The sequence below is a fragment of the Eptesicus fuscus genome, chromosome 16 (assembly GCF_027574615.1).
Source record: "Eptesicus fuscus isolate TK198812 chromosome 16, DD_ASM_mEF_20220401, whole genome shotgun sequence".
In the NCBI taxonomy this organism is placed as follows: Eukaryota; Metazoa; Chordata; class Mammalia; order Chiroptera; family Vespertilionidae; genus Eptesicus; species Eptesicus fuscus.
The window spans coordinates 19,013,972-19,035,986 of NC_072488.1; positions in this window are offsets into that span (position 1 = coordinate 19,013,972).

Below are 22,015 nucleotides of genomic sequence, written 5' to 3' on the forward strand. Positions count from 1 at the left end.
CTGTCTCTTAAGGGTGGGGAATTTTCCAGAAGCCCCAGCAAATTTCCCCTTGAATCTCATGAAGCTGAATTGGTTTATATGCCTTATTTCTGAACCTGCCACTGGCAGGTGTGATGACATTATGCCTAGACAATTTAGGCTTACCCAAAAGGTACAAGGCCTACAATGGGGGAGAGGTGAATACCTGAAAAAAAATCATCAAGATTTGTTGGAATGATGAAGTAAAGAATGGCTGCTGAGCAGACAATCATCAGTGTGCCTATCATATGCTGTATTTCAGAAGTCTTAACCGCATTCTTTTTAAAATTGTCTTTTGAAATACAATGGAGTGTGTGACCACAGTCCCCATTTTACAGATGTGGTAATTAAGCTCAAGGTCACGCAGATGGGTTAGAACTTAGGACAAAGACATTACTACTCAGAACCCAGGGCTTCTCTATGTACATTCCAAAAGGTTTAAATTTTTGACTTATCCTTTTATCCATAAAGTCTATTTCTGAGGATGATTTTAAGGAAATAATGATTGGGAAAACAAGAATAGAGACAAGAATGTTTGTTCCAGTATCTATCTATCTATCTATCTACCTACCTACCTATCCTTAAAAGTGGAAACAACCTAAGAGCCCAGTAATATGCAGTTAGTTAAACTAATGATAGTACATACATACAATGGAATATCATTCAGCTGTTACCATTATATTGTAGAAGAAGAGGCAGTGACCTGGAAAAATGTTCACAATATATTGTTACACAAAAGCAGGCTGGACTAGAAAACTGTTGTGAAAGAAAAGCAGACCTGGATAGATGAAGAGATATGTACATCAACATTTACTGGTGCTTATCTTTGTACAGTGGAGTCATAGATGATTTTAATTTTCTACTTTGTGCTCATCTCTATTTTCCAAATTTCTTCAGTGAGAATATATAACAAAGGATTTCTTTGGTGCGAACATTATAATCAGAAAAACTGTCTGCTAGTTGTAAAAATGTACTTTAAATTAAATAATTTCTTTTCACTAGAACACTGATTTTTAGACGTGGCTGTCAGGCCCCAGAGGGTTCCACGAAAGATTTCTGGAAACAGAGTCAGGGGTAATGGCAACAGCCCTCGCCATGGCTCTTGCAACAGCCTCCTCAGACCTATCCATGACGCTGATGAAATCTTAGGGTAAGAAACATCTCTTGGGAGGATTCTAAAAATTCTACCCTCAACTGCGTCAAAGAGTGGTCCCTGTATCTGTGGCCGATGAGCGAGGCACAAGGATGAGCTTTAGGAATCCTGGGGACAACACAATGTTACAGATTCTTCTTAATACAACACTCATGACAATAGTTATTTCTGAAGTTTAAAGTTTCTGGCGCATATTCAGTGCCTAATAAATATTGAGTTAATGGAGAGATGTTAGGCCAAGAAAATGGATTTCAAAATATTAAACAGTGAAATTACCAACTTATAAAGACTCAGCACAATGCCTGCTACAAATTATATTATGGTAGAGGACAGAAGGACTCTCAGACACTCTGCTTTTTCTGGAATCGTTCCTGGGTCTCCTGACCACCCAAGTCTTGTGGCGTTCTCCCACATTTATCCCAGTAGTCACAGACGAGAAGTACTTTCTCTTCTGTTTACCTTCTGGCCCCTGGTGATTTTGTGTCCTGTACATACAGAAAATACCCAAGCAACAGCACAACCAAAAAACCCACATTTTCAGCCTCAAAGCGAAACACAAAAGAAAGGGGGGGAATCCCAAAGCCTGAAGGCATTTAAGGACCAAACGCAAATGCGAAAATGAAGTGCACCCCCCCCTCCCCAACATTCTTCAAATAGGTGACTGGGGGAGGCTGCCAGGTCCTGAGCTAGTATCATTAAAGGAGCACATCCAAGGGTACCCCACTGTCTGCTCTGCTTTGAAGGCAGACAGCTCCCCCTAATTGGAAACAGCTTTATTCACATGCCAGATGTCCATGCTTCCCTTTCAATTATTTTCAGAAACATCATAAAGGACCATTAGTGACAGTGTGAAATGTCCTTTTCTTTAAAAAAAAAAAATCGTTCATCCTTATGAGTTCAGCCTGATACAAAGATTGCAATATGCTTATTCCTATGGGCTGGTGTTTTTTGTTTTTGGTGTGTGTGTGTGTGTGTGTGTGTGTGTGTGTGTGTGTGTGTGTGTGTGTTTCTTTTTCAGGATAGGAATGTGCTTCACTTGAACTTTTATCATGAGAAATACTACCACATACTTGGTTTTAATCACAAAGAGCAGACAGTGTTAAAAATTTTTAACAAAAGTTCTCTCTCACTCTCTTTCTCTCTCTCTCTCTCTCACTACATTAGTACACCTGAGCACTTCCTAAGGATAATATAAATAATCAAAATTCTTGGAAGCAGTGTCCTTATCATCCTATCTAATAAAGACAGAATATGCAAATTGACTATAACTCCAAGACAAAGATGGCAGCACCCACAGACAATAAGGAGGGAATATGCAAATTGACATGACAAAGCAAGAGGCCGGAGCAAAGGCGGTGCCGGCAGCCAGGGGAAGGAAGGCCTATTCTTGTACAGATCTTCGTGCATCAGGCCTCTAGTGAAGTAATAAAATAGTGTCCGGAAACCACATTTGGACATTTGGAAGGGGATGCTGACCTGTTAGAGAAACCCTAGGGAGTATGTTGCGACCACCATGGACTTTAGACTCCTTTAGGGCAGGGTATGTGTCTTGTCTTCTCTTGTACCCACTGCCCCTGGCACAGTGCCTGCATAGAACACACTCAAAAATATTTGTTAAATGAATGAATGAGTAAATGCATCCATATTTTACGCATAACCGTTGATGTAAGCACATGTGTTTAAAGTGGAAAATAAAAGATAAGGCACAATAGTTCACTTCAAATGTTTGAAGTGCTATCGCAGGGAAGAGAGCAGAGTTATTCCCTCTTGTTCTCTGGACCGGAATGAGGGCTCCTCAGTGAAAATTACAGGAAGGCAGCTTTGACCCAGGATCATTATTGCTATGCGTGTCCATGTTGAAAAATTATGGGACATTTGGGTACATTCCTGGCACTCAATTTTAATTTGAATATTAGAGGAATATGCCTAGAAAGAGAGATTTGTGTTTGTGGACAAATTAATAGTTTGTTCAAGATATCTTTGTGCGTGGTGCCAGAGGATGCTGAGCACAGGTTGGGTAGGTAACAAAAAAAGGCAGGAGTTCTCCCCTTTTAAAGCTTATGGTCTATTCAGGAATGCAGACATGTGAGCTGGTAATCCCAGTTCACACAGGGCAAGAAGGTCTCTGGCAGGGGAAGTGCTTGGGGATCCCAGGAGGCTCAGATCAGGTAATAAGAGGGGGAGCGGGGTGGATGATTCAGCACCTATAAAAGCCTGAGGCATGAACCACCTGAACCCTAAATCTTTAAAACAATCACTCTTCCCACTTTGGGTCTACGGTAGGCCTGGGAAATGGTCTCTATTTCAGCCCTGCCAATCAGCCTTGATGGCTGAGTTTTGCTTTTCGAGTCCTGATACTCATTGCTAAGTCTCATCGGGAGGCTAGGTGCTTACCTCATTCCTCCTCCTGGCCCAGCTCTAAGGAGTCAGCCCTTTAGAAGACACGGAGCTCTCCAAACACAGAGCAAGCTTGGGATATCTGATCATCTCAGACATGACGGCGGGGTGTTATATGCCTGATCCAAGAGCTAAGTCAGCGAAGCTACACTCAACCCGACCAGACTGGCATGTGATGAGTACAGCAAGATGATGAAAATGTTCTGGAATTAGATAGTGGGGATGGGCACACAGCCTTGTGACTGCACTAAAAACCCTGAAGTGTATCCCTTAAAGTGGTGAATTTTATGGTATGTGAATTCACCTCAATAATATCTAATTTTTAAACAGCAACAAGAGATGGCTGTTGGAAGAGGCAGAACGTAAATATCTCTGGTTAAACTTGCTGCTTTTCTTGTATTTACTGGAAGGGGAAGGAATTGTCATTGGACATGTTTTTGCCATCTGTAGAAATTCCTGACAATCTACAGCCCTGTTAAGGCATGAAAAAAAAATTTGATTAGTGCTGACTCTGTACACAGTCTATTAATTAATACCTCAATAATTACATGTTGGCAGTCTCATGCTTTATAATTATAAGCATGCTTTCATATCTATCATCACAGGTAGCACTGAGTAGTACAAGAACATCTGGGGAGGACTGAAGCTTGGTCCTGATTTGCCATTAACGACATCCTTGGTGACCTTGAGTGAGGGGGCGGGGAGGGAGGAACCTCTGAATCTTGCGTTCTCACCTCTAACATGAGCAGCTAGACTCAGCAGGCCGAAGTTGTCCCCATGATTCTGGGAATCTCTAACTTTCATAATCTTCAGAACAACCCTGTAAGGTAGATAGGCAGGGCTTTTTGCCCATGTTTTATCCATGAAGAAACTATGGGCCAGGGAGTTGAAAGTACTGATTCATTTTGAACCAGGACCGGAAGTGAGTTTGCTGAGTTCTCGTCCAAGAATCTTTCTTGTGTGAGAGACATATGAAGCCTTCATCCCAGGAATTTACCATCTAAGGCTATTCAACTAACGAGTGTCTGAGGCAAGATTGTAGGCTCTTGAGAGTGGCAAACAGGAACATCAGAAAGGGCCACTGTGGAGAAGTCTGGAGAGTCTGTTTGCTGAGGAGTTTGCATTCCCTGAGCACAAGGAGAGTGGGAGTTGACAAGAAACCTTGAGTTTTCCAGTTAATCAGTACACAACTGAGTTTTTATTAGGAAATTGCCCAGCTCTTTGGGAATTTCGTGTGGTATAAATATGGCCTTGGAATTCTATATATTAACTTAGCAAAAGGCAGAAACATTTTGGAACCCGTGGATTTGGGAGATCTGCTTGAATTATTATTACAATTACTTTCAGCAAAGCTGTATAATATGAAATTATATTGCTAAAAGCAATTTAATTTTTTGATCTTTGGAACTTCTTAATAACAAGCAGAGTGAAGGTAGAGTGGAAAAAGCAGCATATTCTGAATTTTTTTTAAAAAAATAGGTCTTGGCACTGAATCTAACCAACTGGGTGTGTTTCCCTAGACAATCCACTTCCCCTCTCAGATCTTCAACAACCTCAACTGAAAATAGAGGAGTTAGAGGAGATCATCTCTAAAGTCCAGCTCAGCTCTGAAATACGATGATCAGATTCCACATACTTGAACACGTTCTTCTCCCTAAATCTTGGGATTGCTGTCTCCTCCAGCCTGTACAAATAGAACCTTCCTCATTATCCTCATTTCTCTTTGCCCAAGGAGCGGAAAGCCCAGCCACAGTCCAGTGCCTTCTCCAAGAACCAGCAGCAGGTGACACCGAGTGGCTCTATCATGACTGTCTACCCAGCTAGAGAACATTTCCTTAGAGGAACATATCGAGCCTGATCTTGACTAGAAAAATACTATAGTTTAGTGGTTCAGAGTGTAGGCTCTGAAGTCAGGTAGACATGAGTCAAATCCTGAATCTGCCACATACTAGTGACCGTGGGCAAGCAAGTGCACCATGTCTAATAACTAGTGAGCGCTCAATAAGCTTAGCTGTGTAGGCCTCTATAAAACCACTGTGCGATTGTCAATGTCACACAGGCTGGATTTCTAAGCAGAAATGTTTCTCCACCATCTCTGACGAAATTGTTACCCAAAGGTAACAGGCCCAGCCAGTCATGGAGGGGAGGGAAGTGATCTCTATCCAAGAGGAAGAACATCTGATTCAACATTGAAATGAGTAGCTTCAATTCGTATCAAAGAGTAGAGTGAGAGAAGAGGCAAAGGAAGACAAGGATTGGATGAGAATATAACAAAGAAGAAACAGAGTAAGTGATGAATGAGAAGGTTAATGCTGACAATTTTTGTTTTATGATAAAAGGCATTTCTAAGCAAATTCTAACCATTTTATCAAGAAAAAAGGAATGAATTAGCTAACTTATGTTCCCACATGCATTTTTTTCTGCATGTGGAGTTTGTTTAAAAATTAGGCATTGGCCCTGGCCAGTGTTGCTCAGCTGGTTGGAGTGCACTGAAAAGATGTGGGTTTGATTTCAGGTCAAGGCACAAAGCTAGGTTTGGCGTTCAATCCCCAATCAGGGCACATATGGGAGGCAACTGATTGATGTTTCTTCTCTCTCTCTCTCTCTCTCTCTCTCTCTCTGTCTCTCTCTCATCTCTCTCTCTGTGTGTGTGTGTGTGTGTGTGTGTGTGTGTGTGTGTGTGTCTTTCTCTCCCTTCCTCTCTCTTTCAAATCAGTAAACATGTCCTCAGGTGATGATTTAAAAAATGTTTAAATTAGGCATTGTATATTTTTAAATGCATAGATATATTCTGAACATGCACATTCCATCTGATATAATCTTTCCTCATCTATCCCACATGCCATTGATTTTCATATCAACTTCAGACTCATAGCAGATACCGCACCTGGTAGTTCGGCACCAGCTGCCAGTGGCCTCACATGAACCTGTCAACCACTGAGGGATGGCAGCAACTCAGAGCCCAAGGCTAGCCCATGCAGGCCTGCAGCTGCCACATTAAAGATCAGAAAGGTGTTAAAATATGAGCTCTAGACCGAGATGCCCTTGGTTCAAATTTTGACTCCCATCATTTCCTAAATGTGTGACCTTGGCAATTACTTTTCTAAGACTCAGTTTGTTCATCTGTAAATTGGGGCTAATGATAGCACTTGCCTCAAAGGGTTGGGGATTGAATGAGACAGTGCATGGAAAGCACTTAGTCCAATACACAGCCACAGACAATGTTCAATACATATTTAATTAGTATGTTCTTTTCCTGGGAACTCTGAGATGTGAGGATCTTATGATTTGTCCCAAGTTCAAAGATATGGGTTAATAGTAAATATAATATAAAAGCATAGGGGAGATGGATTTTAGAGGATATATGCCATGATCTCTGCCATATGTCAATTTATAACTATTTTCTACTGTAATGTCCTGAATCCCAGAAAAAATAAATATTTTTACAACAATCAGAAACATGATAAACCTATCAAAAGTATATCCATTCAGCCATGCAAATTGTAAAACCATGAGTAGTAATTCTTTGTTTGGCCTCAACTTAAAGGAGCAAATTTCCTACAAGAAAAAAATAAATAAATAAAAGCAAAAAAAAAAAAATTAATGCCATCTGTGGAAGAATCACTAACAATATTTTTTCAAAACTTCTTAATTCTGGTAAAATAAATACAACCTGAAATTTACCAGCTTAACCATTTAAGTGTACAGTTCAGTGGCATTAAGTATATTCGTATTGTTGCACAACCATCACCACCATATATCTCCAGAACTCTTTTCATCTTGTGAAACTGAAACTCTGTACCCATTAAACAAAACTGCATATTCCTTCCTCCCCCACAGCCCTTGGTAACCAACATTCTACTTTCTGTCTATATAATTTTTTACGACTAAGTATTTCATACTAATACAGTATTTGTGTTTTCGCGATAGGTATATTTCACTTAACGCAATGTCCTCTTATCCATGTTGTAGCATGTGTCAGAATTTCCTTACATTTTAGGGCTGAATAATATTCCATTATATATATTGATTATGTTTTGTTTATTCATTCATCCTTCAATGAACACTTAGGTTGCTTCCAATGTTGCTATAACATGGGCACACAAATATTTATTTGAGACCCTGCTGTCTGTTCTTTTGAGTAGATACCCAGAAGGGGAATTGCTGGATCGTATGATAATACTATTTTTAGGAACTACTACCCTGTTTTCGACAGTGGTCAATTCAAATTATATTTTAATTGATTTCCAAGAGAAAGGAAAAGGGAGAGAGAAATATCAATGATGAGAGAGAATCATTGATTGGCTGTCTCCTGCATGTCCTGAGCATGAAATCTGGGCATCAAGCCCGAAACCTGGGTATGTGCCCCAATCAGGAATCAAACCATGACCTCTTGGTTCATAGGTCAACCATCTGAGCCACACCGGCCAGGCTCAATTATTTATACCCTGCCCAACTCCACCATGTTTTTTACAATGTGCCTATAAAAATTAGGTTTGTCGTTTATTATACCAAGCAGTGTGCTGAAGTATTTGGGGGACTTTATCTCATGTCGTTATCCCAATAGCCTATGAGTGTGTTCATTAGTATCATCACACCCATTTTACAGGTGAGGAGATGGGCCAGGTCAGAGAAGCAGGCTTTCCCTGGGGCTACTGTTCTCAACACTATTGGTGCTACCTCTGATCTGGATTGTCAAAGCTCAGGGACCCAGTGCCCTTGGTTTGGGAGGAGGAAAGGTGGTGTGCTATGAAGAGACCTAGGGCTGAATTGGAACATAGACTCTGCAGAGGCCAAAGCCAGAAAGTCACCAAGATGAAAACCTAAGTCAAGCAGCTTTGCATTTAACACTGATAGGATTAGGGTATAAATGCAAATCTCTTTTCTCTTACTACCCCACCCCATCTCTTACTAAACGGGTGCTTCCTGTAACCATCAAAGCTCTAAAGCTATCCAAGACATACCTGAAATGACAGTGCATTGCTTAGACTTGAGTCTTCTTAAGCACCTTATGCTGCATGGAGTCAAATGTTCTCTGGGCCAAATTATTTCCCCCCAAACATTGCAATATGCCTAGCCTTCTCATTATACAAAGCTTCCATATGATTTTTTCCACCTTCTCTCTAAAATTCAAAGAGCTTTATGTAGAGACCCCTGTGATCGAATCAATTCACCCAAGAAATAGGCAGCGGGCAGCTAGTATTACTTTCAAATTATCGACTGAGAAATTGAGATATACAGAGAGAAAGAAAGCTGCTCTGCAATTTGGAAAACCATCTGCGATGCTATAAAAACGTCTCAGAGGACTCTTGACCACATAGATCATTATTTTTATTGCCCTCTCCCTAGATGAAATGCGGCTTAGTTTAAGAGAGTTGTTTATTGTTTGGCAAGCTATTAAGTAAAAGAACCTAATTTCAATTCTCCATTCTGGTGGGTGGTAAGACTGAAGGGAATTTAGTTTAGGGGAAGAGGAAATTATAAGAATGGGAAGGAAATGTTAGACCTAAAGATAGTGTTCAGAAGCCTTTTGGATAATCGGTAGATTTTTTTAAAAATATGTTTTATTGATTTTTTACAGAGAGGAAGGGAGAGGGATAGAGAGCTAGAAACATCGATGAGAGAGAAACATCAATCAGCTGCCTCCTGCACACCCCCCACCGGGGATGTGCCCGCAACCAAGGTACATGCCCTTGACCGGAATCGAACCTGGGACCCTTCAGTCCGCAGGCTGACGCTCCATCCACTGAGCCTAACCGGTTTTGGCGGATAATCAGTAGATTTAATTTACCCTTTGGGCTGGGGGTCAGGTGGAGTGGGCTGCCTTCCTAAGCCACTACCATAGCCACTCAGTTAATGCTAGTTCCCACAACTCCCATGACGGAGATAACAGCTCCGTGAATTATTGCATGACCATGAAATCACAAAGGAGAGGGCCCAGGAACAAAAGAGAGATAAACCGCTCATTTCTTTCATCTTTAGCAATGTTCTTGCCCCCTCCCTGTTGTTCTCAGGCAGTTTTCATTACACCCCATTCCCGCTTTCTTCCCTTTCGTTTTCTCATTTCCGGACAGTGAGAGATCATAGTCTTGCTGCCAATGGTTGTGACACTCTCAGTAGTCATGGCAACCACAAAGCCACAGATGGTTGGACCCCCATCTAGCAGCCTGGAGGGAGTGTCTGATCTTCAGCTGGAGGGAATCTAGACCAAAGCAGGGGGTTCCCAGCTGTCACGTAGATCCTTCACTTTGAGTTTTGTCAAAGGTTATTTAAAATGTGAAGATGGGTAGTCTAATCTGTCAGTCTTTTCTTTATAGTTTCCAGACTTGTGTCTCACTTAGAAAGGCCCTTTCAATGCCAAGATTATATATTTAAACAGATACATCCTATTTCTCTAAACAGAAATTTGGGCAAGCTAACACATTGGCAATAGGGCTGTCTCAAAATGTGAATGTCTGCATATTGTGCATGTACTTGGACTCTCAGATTTATTCTCCCCAGAAAAGTGACCAGAGTTATCTTTTCTCCTGGCTCCTTCTCTCACCCCGCAGCCCCGACACCTCCACCCCCAACATTTCATCTTAGGATGGGGGAGCTTCCGTTGCTACAACCAGAAACCCACTGAGACTCACTTAAGTAAATGGGATTGCTTGCGCATGTATAAGGGAATATTATGAAACCTGAGTTTGAGAATTATTCCTGAGTCACTGAAGAGCTTGAGTTCCCCCTTCTCTCAACTGTCTTTGCCTCTGAGCATCTGTCCCATCTTCTCCCTCTAATCAAGCTTCCTTCATGTGCACGTGACTGCCTACTTCACAGGATTCTGCCACAGGATCTTATGAGTCCAGCACTCACAGACAACTACTAGGCCTGCTTCTTGGTGTCCCAACACCAAGTTCTAATTTGGGCCAGATGTCCACTCCTGGTTTAGTTACTGACGGCCAAGGGCATCAGTCATGTGGTTGCCCTCAGGTTCTCAAAGAAGGGAATGGGACAGGAAGAAAAGGACTGGTGTAATTAGTCCAGTCCGCAACCCACACTGCTTTGTGACTTCTGTTCCCCCTTCAAGTTTGCCCTTCATGTCTCTAATTGGATGTAGTTTTCTCCCACGGGAGGATTTACACCATACCCAGGACCTTTTCCAGGTGGCCTGTGGTCCTATTCGCTAGGGGAAGTTCTGATCTACAATTGTATTTTTTGTGAAAGTTAGGGAGAGGGAACAATCTGGGCTACAGATAGAGAAGATGAGGGAGCCCAGCCATCCTGGCCGCAGGCACCTCTGGAGACAGGGGTACCGTCTAGTATGGCCACTCACCACCTTGCAGGCCACCAAAGGGGGTGAGGGCAGGAAAGTGTAGAGAGGCTGTTGTAATCCATTCCTATTTTTAAGTTCACTATTTACTTTCACAGAACTGTTTGTGCAGAACCCAAGGACAGGAACGCACTGACCCATCCTTGCTCTGGCCAGCTGCCCTCCTGATGACGGTCAGTGCAATGGCCTGCAGCAGGGCGCTGGTGAAACGCCCAGTGGAAAACACGCAAACTAAGCTTCCTTGAGCCCCTGGATTCGCCAGGATTATGAATGTGTAAGATACATTAATTCATTAATAAGCTCCAAGACATTGCAGATGCTGGGCGTGGGGGGCGTGGGCGGGCGCCACTGACGCAAACTAGTGTGTGCGGGACACTTTGCCAAACTCTGGGGGTCTGTCTGGTTTGTGGCAGACGTGGTGGGGCCTCCAGGGGAGCTGGGCGGAGGCCAGGGCAGGACGCAGCGGCCCGGGGTTAGTGGGGGACAAGACAAAACGCCACAGGGGCCTCGGAGTTCAGTCTGCAGAGCAGCGTGCACACGCACAACAGTGTATGTGAGAAATGTGTGGCGGTGCTAAGCGTCGTCCCCAGCCAAAGGCCTGGAGCCCCCCAAAGAAGCAGGGTGACGTCAGGAGTGAGAGGCCAGGGATGCCCATCTGCCTACAGATTTCCACAGGTTCTCCAAAGGCGGACGACCTCCAGATTTCAGGCAATGTGGGTCCCTGCAGCACGGCGTGCAGGCGTCTTGTTCCAGGACAACAGAGCACGAGGCCTCCTTGAGGTCCTGCAGGTGATGCGACTGTCAGCCTCTTCTGAGGACCCCCTTTCAATGCCGTCTCCTGTTCCCTTCTCTTGGCCTTCAAGGGAACATGGGTTTATAAGGGAGCCTTTTTAGAAGTACAGCCTATACTCTAAGGGGATGCTCATATTCTCTTAGTATAAACACCATCAAGAAGCTACACGTCAGAGATTACTGGGAGGGGAAATGGTTTCAGCATATGCCCTTACGGCTGCCGTAAATCTGACACCCAGAAACATTTGGAAGGTGGAAAGGATTCATCAGGAAAGGCACATGACCGCAGTGCTCCCGAGTTCTTGCGTATTCAAAACTGTTTTCTGCCCCAGCCGTTTTGGCTCAGTGGATAGAGCGTCAACCTGAGGACTGAAGGGTCCCGGGTTCGATTAAGGTCAAGGGCACATGCCCAGGTTGCAGGCTCCATCCCCAGTAGCGGGTGTGCAGGAGGCAGCCAATCAATGATTCTCATCATTGATGTTTCTATTTCTCCCTCTCTATCTGAAATCAATAAAAACAAACAAAAATACACAGAACTGTTTTTGTACATCCTTGATACTAGAAGAATAGCGTGGCTGGATCTAAAGTTCTTGCTTTGCATTTTCTTAAAGTTTCTTCAAATTGCTGCTCCCTAAGTTAGGGAGAGGTGGGGGAGATAAGAAATCAAATGAAGGACTTGTATGCATGCATATAAGCATAAACAATGGACGCAAAACTCTGGGGGGTGAGGGCATGTATGGGTGTGGGGTGGGGGGTAATGGTAAGATATGTACACATATAATACCTCAATAAAAAAAATAAAAAAATAAAAAATAAATTTAAAAAAAAATTGCTGCTCCCTTCTTGTCTAGCTTCGTATGTTGTTGGTGAGAAATCTACTGGGAGTCTAATCCTCTCCTCCTTTCAAGCTATTTCATGTGCTCATCGGGAGACCCTATGGAGTTTTTTCTTCCTTTTCTCTTTAAAGCCAAGCACGTTTACCAGAACTCTCTCTGAGATGACCAATTCAGGTCAGTTTTACCAAGTGGCCCCTTCACCGTGTACATTCAGTTTGGGGGTTATTTCTATAAAGTTTTCTTGGTTTAGAATTTTAAATATTAGTTCTGAGCCATTGTTTTGATCTTCTCGTTTAGTAGTTCCGATCGGACATGCTTTGCTGTATTCCATTTCAATTACTTTCCTCTGACCCTTTTTACTTCTTTCTTTGTCTCAGTTTTACTCTCTTGGTTGTTTTCCTGCTTTTTAGTGTCTTTGATTAAATCTCTATTTAAATGTATGCGTCCTTGGGGTTTGTAATTTAGTTTTTATTTCTGTTATGATTTTGTCTTTTTCTTGTATCTTTTCCTACATTCAAGTATTTTATTTCTCCCTCTTTTCTTTTTTTGTTCCAGTTGTGTTGTTAGGTTTTATATTTGTGATTCAAGGTGTTTTTAATACACCTCTAAATTCTTTTAAAAAGATAATTAAGTTTTATTGGCGTATGTTGCTACACTTTTCCTAAGCTTCCTGGGGTTTTTTTTGAGGGGGGTAGGATATTTTCCTCAGCGGAATTTCTTTGATTCACATTTTTTTAAATGACGGTTTTGTTCCGATATGATCTCTTCTTATTCCTATTCATTTTGTGGAAGAGATCTCTAGTGTAAGACAGCATCTGCTATCAGTTCTGCCTTTTTCTGCTCAGATTCCTTTATGCACGATGTTGATGGTGAGAGTGGGAAGAAGAAAAGAGTTTAATGTGTCTTTTTTTTTTCCAAGGTTATTGATTTTTATCCATTTATGTCCTTCTTTCCTTTTACTATCTTTCCAAAGGATGTCACCACTCTTCCTTATTCTCTCCGGGAAGCGAGGCTTCTCCAAGGCTCTAATCTTATCTGACTCGTTTCCATTTCCCTCCCTGTAGCTGGTGCTGTGAACTATCACGTTCCAAATCACGTCCAGCCTTTTTTAACTTAGCTGGACTTTCTCTTTCTGGGATTGAGGTTGTTGGAATTTGGTTCATTTTTCTACCTGATAACAATTGGAAGCTGGTAGTATTCTCTGATTCTTAGTAATGCTGAAAGCATGGTATTGTTTTCTATTTTCTCTCCTTATTTACTCTATGGGGTTTGGGTTTGGGGGGTTGGGATTGTTTTGTGGGGGTTATTTTAAAGTTGTATGGGGTGACTCAAAGTCAAGCATCCAACATTGTTGTCCATACCTGGAAGTCGGTAAATTATAAATTAAGAAACAAAAAAAACAAAGGCATTTATATTTACAGATGTATTTTTATTTCCAGTGCTCTCTGTTCCTCTGACTGAACACGCATTTCCATTTGGCATCACTTTTCTTCAGCTTTAAGAACTTATTTTTTCTTAAAAACATTTATTTTAGTGTATATCTATGGGCAATGAAGTCTCTTGTATGAACACTTGTTGTTTTTATCGTTTTCTTTATTGATTAAGGTATTACATATGTGTCCTTATCCCCCCATTGTTCCCCCCACCCCCACCCCCACCCCCACTCATGACCTCAACCCGCCCCCTCCCCCGCAGTGTCTGCATTGGTTAGGCTTATATACATGCATACAAGTCCTTTGGTTGATCTCTCCCCACCCTCCCCTGCCTTCCCTCTGAGGTTTGACAGTCTGATCAATGCTTCTCTATCTCTGGATCTGTTTTTGTTTATCAGTTTATGTTGTTCATTATATTCCAAAGGCCTTCTGAAGCATGTATGTGCTAGATTTTTTTAAAAAATTCTCTTTTTTATAACTTTTGAATGAGTGAAATCATGTGATACTTATCTTTCTCCAACCGACTTATTTTGCTTAGCATAATGCTCTCCAGGTCCATCCACGCTGTTGCAAATGGTAGGAGTTCCTTCCTTTTTATAGCAGAGCAGTATTCCAGCTATTTTGCCTTTGTTTTTGGAAGGTATTTTTCCTGGGCACAGAATGCTGAGTTGAGAGTTTTTCTTTCGGCACTTTAAACGTGCTATACCAGTCTTCAGCTTGCGCTGTTTCCACGGAGAAGTCTGGAGCTATTCTTGTCTCTGTGAGTCTGTGCCTTTTAGTCTCTGGTTCTTTAAATTCTTTTCTTTTTGTCCTTACTTGCCAACAACTTGATATTATTATATTCCTAGATACAGTTTTCTTTATCTTTTTTCCCCTGTTTGGTGAGCATGTTCTTTTTTTTTAAGTTTTTTGTTGTAGTTGTTGCTTGGTTTTTTAATATATTTTTATTGATTTCAGAGCAGTGGGGAGAGGGAGAGAGATAGAAATACCAAAGATGAGAGAGAATCATTGATCAGCTGCCTCCTGCACACCCCCTACCGGGGATTGAGCCCGCAACCTGGGCACGTGCCCTTGACCAGAATCAAACCTGGGACCCTTCAGTCCGCAGGCCAACGCTCTATCCACTGAGCCAAACTGGCTAGGCGAGCACGTTCTTTTTAAGGCTCACAGAATCCTGAGGCTTGACCTTGCTTTAGGAAGAAGAACCAGTTGACATGTGAGAGGTTTTGCAGATAAGACCCATCACGAGGAGGACAGGGAAGCCGGGGTGTTTCACCTCTTTCCTGCCCGCCCCGCGGCCATCCCTGAAGACATCCCTTGGGTGGGAGGAGGCCCATTGCCAGAGAACAGTCTGATGTTTTCTGTTCCTGCTGCAGGAAGTCCCCGTCCCCTGCCGCCCCCACATCCTCAGCCTGGAAGCAATTTTTAGAGGAGACGGGAAACAAGGCTGTGAGCGGCAGATATTCGTGGTGGGGTTTGAAGCCTTTCTTCCCCGGAAGTTGAAAGGACACTCCGGAATCATTCCTATAAGTTTTGATGCTTCTACAGAATTTGAGTAAAAAATTTATCCTGGGAAGACAAATTCCTGAAGCTGAATGAGAGCTAGCTGTTACCACACCATCTGGCCTGTAGTTACCTCTGACTTCATCGCTTCCCACTCCCTTCTCTTCCTGACTGGGCTGCGGCCACACAGGCCTCCTCGCTGGCTCTCAAACAGCCAAATAGGCGCCTAGTTCACAGCCTTTGCCCTCCTGGTCTTGGCCCACATATCTCCACGGCTTGTGCCCTCACTTCAGGACTCTGCTCATATGTCATCTTGGCAGACAGATCTTTCCTGGACGCCCCGCATACACCCTATTCCTACTTAGTTTTCCTTTACAGCATTTTTTATTATCACTTGATATGTTTAACAGTTATATGTTTGTTTGTAGTATGGCTCGCCGGACTAGAATATAAGATCCATGAGATCAGAGACTTTCTGCTAAACCCTCAACACAGGGTGGGTGTTCAATAAATATTTGAAGAAGAGAGAGAGGGGGAAAGGGAGCAAGAAGAGGAGGTAAGATAAAGTTTGAATGGAGAGCTACATGGGGCCTCTGAAAGTAGACAATTGAGGCAGCAAAAGAAATATTCCTGCCCTGTTTGCTCCCTGTGCCTGGGGTAACTTACCCTGGATGATAAAGAAATAGCTCAATTTTGTGTTAATTCCATGTTAAATTAACTACTGGTGATGTTACTCTCTCTCATTCCCCAAACCCATGTTAGCCTCTGTCATGGTGCTTGTTCTTTTGTTCTGACCCGTTAACCCCCCTATTCCCCAGCCCTCCCTGCCCCTCAGGCTGATGGCTAGAGACCCTTCTCCATGCCTCTCAGGAGTCTGTCCTCTCCCTCTCCCCTGTCCCAGTGCTGCCTCTGAAACCCTTTCCCGATGTCAGCTGATGGGAACCCTGTGGACGCCTGCCTGCTGCACAAGCAGAACAGGGAGCCTTCCCCTTGAGAGCCAACCCAGCCGGCCCCCTGGAGTCAGTCACCACAGTGATTTTCAGTCTTGTGCTGGATTCCAGCCTCTTTTCTCACCAGCTCTGGTATCACAGAGTGGACCATCTTGCCTTGCACCCAAACCATGGTTAAAAGTTATAAAAAAAAAAAAAAAAAAGAGAATTTAAAAAAAAATCTAGCACATACATACTTCAGAAGGCCTTTGGCCTAATAATAATGTGCCACATTAAGGTAAATGAACCAAAAAGTAAAATTTCCCCATGTACCTCCCTAAAGTGGACTAGCCTGCAGAGCTCAGGACCTGACCAGCGTTCTGATCACTTCCTGTTCCCAAAGACCATCCCTTTAGCCTGTCAGGTCCAGAGTTGACCAGATAGACTCATGTATAAGTCTAAGCTGAGCCAGCAAGAGGTGGTTCCCTCTGAGCTGCCAGGAAAGGACCTGGCCTCCCCTGGACTCACACGTCTGGGTACGCCCCGGCCTGCCTCGGCCTTTTGGAGGGCCTGCATCACCAGCAAGGCCTCCCTGATCAGTGCAGGCCTCCTTCCCAGACACACACTCCCAGCACCGACCTGGAACCAGAGCCAGGTGGCTTTGGCCTGGAGTTTTTCTCAGCTGGACTCACTGCTCTGGGAATTTCCCAGAAAGTCTTTGCCTGAGAAACAATTTATCCTTGCACAGCCCTCCCCCGGTGCAGTGAGATTGTTTATGAAGAAAAGTTGATCGATGAAGGGTGATGTCATAAGCTGCAGTCACGCTGCTTGTCTTGAAGGCTAATCACATGGTATTATAGTCATGCAGACTGAAATTCAGGGAAAGAAAACAGAAAGCAGACACAGGCCTCCGGCAGAAGCATACCTGACATGTTGTAGAAACCAGGAGGGGCTCCTGTGCCTGGAGTGGAGTCATTAGGAAGTAAGGAAGGTCAGCTCAAGGGCCTGCTGGCCCATTGCAATGGCTGGAGCTTCCACTATGAGTGAGACTAAGCAGACAAGGTGGGAACAGGAGAACAGTTAGAAGAATGTTGCAAAAATCTAAACTTGGAGAGTGTTTATGGTCAGTTAGGAGAAGTGGTCAGATTGTGGATATGTTCTGAAGGCAGAGCTAACAGAATTTGCTGGAGGGTTCAATGTGAGGCTGTGAAAGAAATAGTGAAGTCAAACACAACTTTAGGGATTTGGGCCTGAGCAGCTGCACAGATGAAGTTGCCATTAACTACTAGTATAAAACTACAGGTGGATAAAACTATAGATGAAGCATGTTTTGAAGGGAATATCAAGGTTTCAAGTCTAAACAGTTTAAGTTGAGATGTCTATTAGATTTTCAAGTAGAGCTATAGAGTAGGCAATTGGGAATGCAGAGCTAGAATTCAGAGAAGTCCAAGCTGGTAATACACATTTTGAAGTCCTCAGCATATAGATGAAATTTAGAGACATTAAACTGAAAGAGACCACCGGAATAAATGCAGATTGGGAAGGGAAGAGAAGTCCAAGATTGAAATCCTGGGGCACCCCATGTTAAGAGATCAGAGAAAAGAGAAGGAATGAGCAAAGCAGGTTGAGAAGTGTGGTCTCCTGGAAACTGAGTAAAGACACTGTCCCTCAAAAGAGAGACTGATCAACTATGTCATCATGTCCAGAAGTCAGGCAGGATGAGAACTGAGAATTGACCATTGGGTTAGCAACATAACAGTGATGTGCAGGTACATGTTTAACAACTAGTTCTCCAGGGGTGGGGAGTCCTGGTTAGTAGGGTTTGCCAATTTCCATGTTGAAAATATTCCCACCATGTCTGACTCCAAGCTATTAATGTGAAGCCGCTGAATGCAGAGTTTGGAAGAGATGCACATAATTGGCTCTCAGGAGGCAGCACAAGCTGGCCCAGCTGTGCCCTGAATGCTAATGGTGTCCATTGCCTCACAAAGCTTTGACTTTGGGTTCCAAGAGGGAGCTGCTTGGTCAAGTGGGAACCTGGCATGGCTGAACCTGCATCACCTAGACAGAGCCAACAAAGATTTCTTTTATCAAACATTCACTTAGTGTGGGGCAGCCCAAGCACTTGCTGGAGGCACCTGGGACCCAGAGGAGGATATGATGGTCCCTGCAGCCCAGACGCATACTAACCTCTAAAGAGAGTGCATTCCAACAATGAAAAGACACAAGGCATGTCCTCTAAGCCCACAAAGAGTACAGATTGGAGTCATGCAGCCCCAAACCAAGGAACACCAGGATTGTCGGCAACCACCAGAAACGAGGGAAAAGAAGTATAAAATGGATTCTTCCCCAGAACCTCCAAAAGAACCAGCCACGCTGGAACCTTGATTTGAGACTTCTGGCTTGAAGAACTGTGAGAGAATAAATGTTTGTTGATTTAAGCCACTGGCTTGTAGCCATTTGTATGGCAACCCCAGACAATGAATACAGACAGACAGGATGACAGTGTTCTTCACAGGAACACGAAGGAAGAAGAACAGAAAAGAATGAAAGATTGAGAAGTGTGACCCCTGAAGCCGAGTGAAGATAATGTTCCCGGGAATATGGTATCACCCCCCTCCCTGCTACCTATAACAAATCCTGGATTCCTGATCTTGGTTTGATCCTGACTAGCTCATTATCAACTGTGCAGTTTGCCTCAGAGCAGCTAACATCTGGTCAGTTTCCTCAGCTTACTGGTTTGACTGGTTTTTGTTGATGGGAGCTACTGTTTGACCTACGTAGACATAGCTCCTGGCATATTTGTCTTCAAATATCAGAGAACATTGAGTCCAACACTGCGGAGATAAGCTTCCAAGAAATAGTAGCGATATCTCTGATAATGACTACCACTGGTCAAAAGTAAATTCCTCAGTGATCCTGGTGGTGCCTAAACTTCTCCCATGAGCTCTGCCAGATGCAATGCAACTGCTTTAACAGAATTAAACCATTGCGAGCCATTAACACATCAGTTCTGTGGGAAGCAGCTCTCTAGTGATGTATCGTGAAGTGAGAGAGGAGAGAAAACTCTAGAACCTAGGCAAGACCCAAAAGGAGACTGTCTGAGAGTCCCGCAAACATGGGAATGTTAGTGAGGAATTAAGGAGGGGACTGAAATAAATATGACAGAATGAGGATCAATCATACTTATGTCTGTTTCTTTTTGTGTTGCCAGTTCAGAGGCCAAAAGTAGCTTTACTGAGTTCCACTTACAGCCACTTACTGAGGTCTTACTAAGGGCAATGTACCCCATTAGGTGGGTACCAGAGCCACAGGGATGAATGGGTCCATCAGAAGTCTGACTCCCAGTGGGGGAGGGAGTATATGATCTCAGTGACAGTAGAGGGAAAAAACATGATGCCTCGTCTCTCAACTTCTGGGTGGTGATGCCCCCAAGAGAACAGCAGCATCTTTAATGTTAAGAGCTCCATGAAGTTCTACCAGAAGGAAGCCATGGACACCAATAACACACTCACGAATTCATAGGAAGCTGGCTGCTCAGAGCTTCAAGCATGGGTCGGGTCGGGTACCTGCCAAAGGCGGGGAGGTGTGGCACCTTTATGTAGACCAAGGCTCACATGCATATGTGTTTGGCATTTCCTGGATCATGGAGAAATGGCAGAAGCTTGTTGGACAAAGGATCACTGGAATCTTTTGGTTTATGTGGCAAGATGTTATAGGATCCTTATCAGGAAGAAAAGTCACAGTGTTGTCTTCATTAATCCTTTTGGGCTTCACTGTCAGAGTGCCTCTGGCCTTCCCTTGGGCCTCACCTGCCTCCATTATGAACAGTTTCCACATGAAGGAGTTCAGATGGAGAACCCATTGGAGGGCTGGGTTTGTTTGTTTGTTTGTTTGTCATTATAAGCAAGAAGAAAGGGCAAATGAAGACAATTATTTGCTTAATTCAGTGTCCTTGGAGTCATATATTTTGCTTGTTTTTTATTATTATTAATATTATTTGGAGAAAAAAAGTTGCTTTTAGGACTAAGGAACTTGCAAATTGGTCAATTTTCCAGTTCATTTTTTTTTTCCAGGAGTAGGCACAGCTTTGGGAAAACAGATTATATACCCTCCCAGCTCTCTCATTCCAACGCAGATAAAAAATGTGTTAAGAAAATGAGGCCAAATGAAGCAAAGTTCAGGAGCAGGAGAAAAGTTGACACAAAAACTTCAGGGACAGCAGCCTGAACTCAGGAAAACTCAGGCAAACCTTGGACAGAAGGGTCTGAGATGAAGGGGATGTTAAGTGAGTGGAGCGGAGCCAGCCACATTGTGAAGTTTTGCAGGAAGAAAAAGGAGGGAATGGGGAATTAATTATAATGAATTCCTCTTAAAAACACTGAGAGTTGGACACAATGCATAGGTTATTCAGAGGGTAACTTCTAATTTTGCAAGGTTCAGAGAGCTTTCTACTCACAAAGGGAGCTACAGGAACCTCTGCCAAGCATATGGAATTGCCAACATAAAGTCAAAAGAGCTTGCTTCCGAGACTCTTTGGAAAGGGATATGTGGACACAGATGGCAGGTTTGCTTTCCAGTTTAGTAAGGAGTAAACTTATGTTTGTTTGCTTCTCTTACTAGTTTCTGTCCCCTGCTGATATTTCCCTTGGCAGAGAATGATTGCACAGACCCAGCCAAATGCAGGCAATAAATCCACCGATGCTTTATATTCTATTAACTCCACCAAGGGTTTAGGAGGCCCCAAGACAAACATGCCTATTGTGATATCAGAGGTTCATTGTTTGAAGGGCAGACCAAACCCTGGAAGGGTCTAGTGTCTCAAGCAGAGGCTGGGAACGGGAATTGGATTTAGGGGCTCGAGGGGGTCACTCTAACTTTGTTTACTTTTGGTCACTCTTCTCAGAGTATGGTAGGCAGACGAGAAAAATCATTCTGGAGGGGAAGCCAAACAAATAAGGATTTTAGTAAGGCTGCAAGTAAAGGTCTTTTCTAATAAAGCTAGCAGGGCCAGTAAGCGGCTGCCAAGTGCTGCTCACTCCAACCCCAGTTTATTGGCAGTGAAGCAAGTCAGATACTTGCTATAAAGACCAGCCCTTTCTTAGAAGTGACCCTTGTTGATAAAAACATCCTGTGTTTTGCTAAATGGTCTGTCTCTAAATAACACTGTGAAAGAGAAACTCTAGCTGTGACTTTGACCAAGTCAGATGGTCTTGCAACTCATGAGGGGGCTGAGTCCAAGCACTCAGATTGATGCAGAAAATGGAAATTGATGCTGTCTGGCCAGAAGGTTTCCATTCCCTAAAACTGACCTGGAATAGGCCCTCGCCTTTGAGCTATTTATAGTAAAATTTAGTTTGCCTTAGGCATGAAGAGTAAGGTAAACAGTATTCCCTAGTGGTTTATGGTGCGGAACCCACCGTATTCTGTTGTGGACACAGAGTGTGGTAGAATCCAAGTCATTCATTGAACACATCTCCTATTGTTTTAAATCAAGGCACCTATCTTTAAAGTAGGCTTCATGTGCCAGAACAAACATTCTGAAGACGCATTTGATGAGATAGTCAACAGGGCTTCTCAGGCTCACCCTGGGACTACTGAGATGGTCCCAGAGGTGCTTAGAGGAGGGGCCTGGGAAGTCA